This window comes from Trichomycterus rosablanca, chromosome 11 (genome assembly GCF_030014385.1).
Source record: "Trichomycterus rosablanca isolate fTriRos1 chromosome 11, fTriRos1.hap1, whole genome shotgun sequence".
NCBI classification, from domain to species: domain Eukaryota; kingdom Metazoa; phylum Chordata; class Actinopteri; order Siluriformes; family Trichomycteridae; genus Trichomycterus; species Trichomycterus rosablanca.
This window is the reverse complement of record NC_085998.1, coordinates 19,991,763-19,997,762: the sequence shown is the minus strand read 5'-3', so window position 1 is coordinate 19,997,762 and position 6,000 is coordinate 19,991,763.

Sequence of the window (6,000 nt, the reverse complement as noted above, 5' to 3'; positions counted from 1 at the left end):
TAAATACATTTAAATGAACAATTACATTTTCAATTGTAATTCTATATTTATGGAATGTATATCGCCTACCAATTAAAGAAGAGTTTTGCCCAGGTGGCGCAGCGGGATATTCCGCTAGCACACCAGTGCTGAGATTCTGAACTCCTTGGTTCAGCTTAATTGGCAGTGCCTACAGCAGACACTAATTGGCCACCGTATCTGCTAGAGGGGGACAAACGGACTATATGTGTGTGGGATCTTCATACACTGTGTTGGCGGACCCTGATTGGCGGACCCTATTTAAATGAAGCATACATATACTGATCAGGCACAACATTATGACCACCTTCCTAATATTGTGTTGATCCCCCTTTTGCTGCCAAAACAGCCCTGACCCATTGAGGCATGGACTCCACTAGACCCCTGAAGGTGTGCTCCATGGATCGAACATTGGATTGATATCTGGGGAATTTGGAGGCCAAGTCAACACCTCAAACTCGTTGTGCTCCTCAAACCATTCCTGAAGCATTTTTGCTTTGTGGCAGGGCGCATTATCCTGCTGAAAGAGGCCACAGCCATCAGGGAATACAGTTTCCATGAAAGGGTGTACATGGTCTGCAACAATGCTTAGGTAGGTGGTACGTGTCAAAGTAACATCCACATGAATGGCAACCCACCCAAATCCTTACATTTTTCCTGCTTCTATCACATCAACTTTGAGGATTAAATGTTCACTTGCTGCCTAATATATCCCACCCAATAGCAGGTGCCATGATGAAGAGATAATCAGTGTTATTCACTTCACCTGTCAGTGAACATAATGTTATGCCTGGTCGGTGTACCTATGTGCTCTTAAATTTTAAGAGCAAAACAATTTACATGAAGATCATTAATTACTATTAAATACACTGATCAGCCATAACATTAAAATATTATCAGCTCCACTTACCATATAGAAGCACCTTGTAGTTCTACAATTACTGACTGTAGTCCATCTGTTTCTCTGCATGCTTTGTTAGCCCCCTTTCATGCTGTTCTTCAATGGCCAGAACCCCCACAGGGCCACCACAGAGCAGGTATTATTTAGGTGGTGGATCATTCTCAGCACTGCAGTGACACTGACATGGTGGTGGTGTGTTAGTGTGTGTTGTGCTGGTATGAGTGGATCAGACACAGCAGCGCTACTGGAGTTTTTAAATACCGTGTCCACTCACTGCCCGCTCTATTAGACACTCCTACCTAGTTGGTCCACCCTGTAGATGTAAAGTCAGAGACGATCGCTCATCTATTGCTGCTGTTTGAGTTGGTCATCTTCTAGACCTTCATCAGTGGTCATAGGACGCTGCCCATGAGGCGCTGTTGGCTGGATATATTTTTGGTTGGTGGACTATTCTCAGTCCAGCAGTGACAGTGAGGTGTTTAAAAACTCCATCAGCATTGTTGTGTCTTATCCGCTCATACCAGCACAACACACACTAACACACCACCACCATGTCAGTGTCACTGCAGTGCTGAGAGTGATCCACCACCCAAATAATACCTGCTCTGTAGTGGTCCTGTGTGGGTCCTGACCATTGAAGAACAGCATGAAAGGGGGCTAACAAAGCATGCAGAGAAACAGATGGACTACAGTCAGTAATTGTAGAACTACAAAGTGCTTTTATATGGTAAGTGGAGCTGATAAAATGGACAGTGTGTGTAGAAATAAGGAGGTGGTTTTAATGTTATGGCTGATAGGTGTACATTCTACTATGATGTTCTACTGTACAATGTGCATTGTGTATTCACATGGTAGTCTGTAAAATCAGATGCTGAAAATAATTTCACAGCATCAGAACAGAAAATCATAAAAATAAATTTAAAAATCATAAAAATAAATTTAAACTCTAAAACAAATGTAAACAATGTTTACAGTGTGAACAATTAAACTATATTTTACACCAACCAAACATTCAAACTTGAAAAAAGTGTTAAAAAACAATAAATAGAACAATGTAGATGTTGAGAAGTAAGCTTAACAAGTCACGAGACCAAAAATGATTGACCATTTAAATCATTTAATGTTTTAAAGCAAATACAGGTTACTTCACTGGGTCACCAAGTAAACAATATATAGAGATTTTTTTTCTTGTTTTTTTTCTGATAATCAATCTCAGCAAACATACTTTTCACAGAGTTGTATGGACACGATCATTATTTTGATTTTTTTTTTGCAGTTATTTACAAAGTCATCATATGTGCAGGTGTCTTTGTCCTTTACAGAATGCATCAACATATCAAAACTTATCTATGTCAAAGAACTATCACCATGTGCTATAATATGTTTATTTGATTTGCAGTTAATGAAAATGTTCCTTTGTTTCTTCTGACACAGAAAACCAGTTATAGGAACAATGTTGCAAACCGTATTTACATTGGAATTTCAGGCCCTGACATGGTGCTTTAAAATGAGAGAGATTGAAATGGAGAAGTAAAAACAATCCCTTTTACACTTTTATACAGATGGAATGGAAGTGTACACACACATAGGGTGTGTTCGAAAACCTAGGGAGCTCTCTACATAGACAGCATTTTACGTCATCCTACGCACGCTCCCGAGAATGAGGCTGTTCAAATCCTAGATGCCTTAATATGCTGTCTAGTTAGGCATCTTAAAATTTCAACGTTATTTTGACTCAAGAACGAGTGAGCATGGAAGGGTCCTTAGTGATCAAGGCAATCCCAGCATTCAGTGCGGCAGCTCTTCTCTCACAGAAAAAAAAAAAAAACTAACAAAGTTATTTTTAAACGTAAATACATTTTTATAGATTTTTAATTTGTATAAACTTGCACACAAGTGTTTTTATTTGCAAATTCGGGTTTGTCACCGAAATTAACCATTTTCGGTACATGAAGGGAGATGTTAGTTGACATGCTAGAGCGCTGTGCCACCCCATCCCATTGGTTTGAATGGCAAGATGCTAACTGTGTTAGCTTATTAAGCGAAACCCGATGGAATCGCTGTCTAAGTAGCGCGTTCAATTAACCTGACATATAAGTCATTGACTTATTAGAATCCTCTCTACTGAGGCAGCTGCCTATGTAGGCAGTAAGACAGCAAGGCAGCTCACTAGGTTATCGAACACACCCACAGTGTTACTGTTTATGACTCAGCAGCATCTATTACCATTAAAACATGAATGTGACTTTGTTTTGTGTCTCTTATCTGACATTTAAAGCCCATTAGAATCATTCAGAGCTTAAAGACTTTGTGCTTTACTTGAAAACAAAACGACCACGATTATTTAAAACCCCAGTAGGTGGCCTGGTCAGCACTGTGGGCGTGAGGGAAATGGAGAAACCTCTTAACTGGTAATTAACTTGGTCGAAACAAAAGCTTGTTATTTAACCAAAGGGAACATGGGCTTTCCTAAATACTACTGAAATTATATCTCAGATTTCCACTTTTTTATTCTAAAATACAAAGTGCCACGGGGGTTGGTTCCAGGGCTTAAGATGTGGTTCTTTTCCCTCATTTGATCTCATAAAAAACATATTTGAAATCATTAGGTTTAAAAAAAACTCACACCACACTGTAATACTCGAACTGAATGAAACATGAGAAGATATTTCCCTCCACGTCGGCCTGCGTGTGTAAACATCTCCATAAAGATTCAGCGACCAGTTGGAGGGAACATGATCAATATATACAAGTGTTATTCATTAAATCCACGATAAACAGTACAGACAGGACAGTTATCTCAAAGCAATCATTTTATACAAGGTTGAGTTTGTATCTGTAAAAAAATACCATACATCTGACATACATGATAGGCACTGCCATTTGAATATCCAACACTTAAAAAGCTTAGAATTATTTAAAGACAAATAAAAGAAGAACAAAAAAAAGCACTTTGCCCCTTTATTCGCTTTTTTTTATTTTTATTTTTTACACGTGACCCTTAATGTGAACTGGCCAATCAGTGCTGGTGTTGGTTTACTGCCAGCACCGATTAACCATAAGTGTCATTTTCATGTCTCTCTGTCAGACAGAGATTAGAAAAGACTCCGACTGGAATTGTTAATCTTTGGACAACTATACACCAGGTAAATAAACTTCATTTAAATGCATGGGAAGGGCTTGTGAATAAGTATGTTGCTAGAAATTTCATATTACTCAAAAATAAAAAATAAAAAAATACAATAAAAATGTATTCACTAAGTGGGCTTGTTGCCCAAAAAATCCCAATGACCCTTGTCCCACTGGTAAGCGTTTTACTGTTCAGAGCAAACGAAAAATGAACATAATACATATGAACCACAGCTAGTAGAAATAAAACTGGACATATACAAGTGCATGCACCAACCTTTAAAAAATAATAAAATAAACCCACAACAAGAACAAAAAAAACAAATAAGGCTTGCAAATGTGCATCTTTTGGTGAGCCAGATATGTCAACGTCCATTTCTTGGTGAATGTTTCATGGTTAAGCATTTTTTCTATATAAATATAAACAATACCCCCTGCTTGTAAAGAGAAGAACACTGCGTACCACAGTAAATCCTGGCAGAGCCTGTGGTTTACATCATCACAGCAGTACAAAGTCCTGCAGTTTTATATTAGTCTGCGGTGTCAGTATTTTCTTAAATTAGAAGCTGAACACTAATGAAGACTAAGACTGAAGACTAGTCTTTTAGCCCTAGATTTCAGCTTCTGTGCAGACCTTTCTAATACGTCCACCCAAATCATCATTTTGCATATTGAGGGAGTAAAACCTCATCAACAGATGAAAAAGTAAAACCAGGTTAAGCCAAACTGTTAATATTTACAGCATTAATTACATCAGAGATGAACGAACAATGCTACTCTCCATCACACTACACAGTTGCACATTCATATTCTGTAGCATGAATCGTGGAGAGACAGACATTAACCCTATTAAGTCTTATCATTACTTCTTAGCATTACCCTTATTTCTTCTGATTATTTAGCATTGGAAACATTTCAAGTGTCTCAAAGTACTGGTAGTACTTATAGTTTGGATTTATTAATTAACTAACATTTTAAGTAGTTCAAACGTTTTTTTGTTTTTTTATCACCACTAAGCCAAACTGTCCTTTTTGTAGTAAAACCAATATGTTTTCATATTAACTGAAGCTGGAAGATGAAATGAGTTGCTACACGTCAATGAATTCCTTTTCTTCTGATTTGTCTGTATTTTTACTGCTGGTCAGCTCTGAATCTTTGCACATTTCGGGGTCGGGCTGAATCCCAGGCACTGTCTTGAGTAAAAGACATGTTCAGGCATATTTGAAATATATTAGCAAAGAAAAAGGTATTTTAATTATGCTTTATTCCGCTTTTACTAATTCTGATTAATTATCAACATGATTTTTACTTAAGGAAGGCTTAAGTGGCCTGTAGAAGCATAACTTATAATTTATAGAGAAATTTCCACCTGGAGTGATCCAGGTAATTGTCAGTTAGATAATCATCTGTGCCTCTGTAGTTCCTTTGCTGGCAATCATGGCAAAGCAGAAGAACACAATTCTCACAGGACTTAAGTGGCCTGTAGTGGAATAACGTATTATGTTTTTCAATTATTAAAAATTGAGATGATGATCAATGGGGAAAGTGGTAGCCTAGTGGGTAGAGCTTTGGGTCATCAACTTAAAGGTTGAGAGTTCGAATCCCAGCTCTGCCATGCGGCCACTGTTGGGTTCTTGAGCAAGGCCCTTAACCCTTTCAGCTCCAGGGGCACTGTGCAATGGCTGACCCTGCGCTCTGACTTCAGCTTGTGTATGTATATATGACAAATACGGGCATTCTATTCTATAGCATTCTATAATATTGTAAGTGTGATTTGAAAATCAGCTTGAATAGGTGTCAAACAGATGTATGTTTTTAAACCTGGATTGCCCAGTGACAGTGTTTCCTAACAGAAACCATGACCAGAACCGTTCAGGTTGGATTCTCATGAAGGTCCATCGTCTTCTAAAATGATTCATTAGTATTTTAAAACAATATCATACCTGTCATGA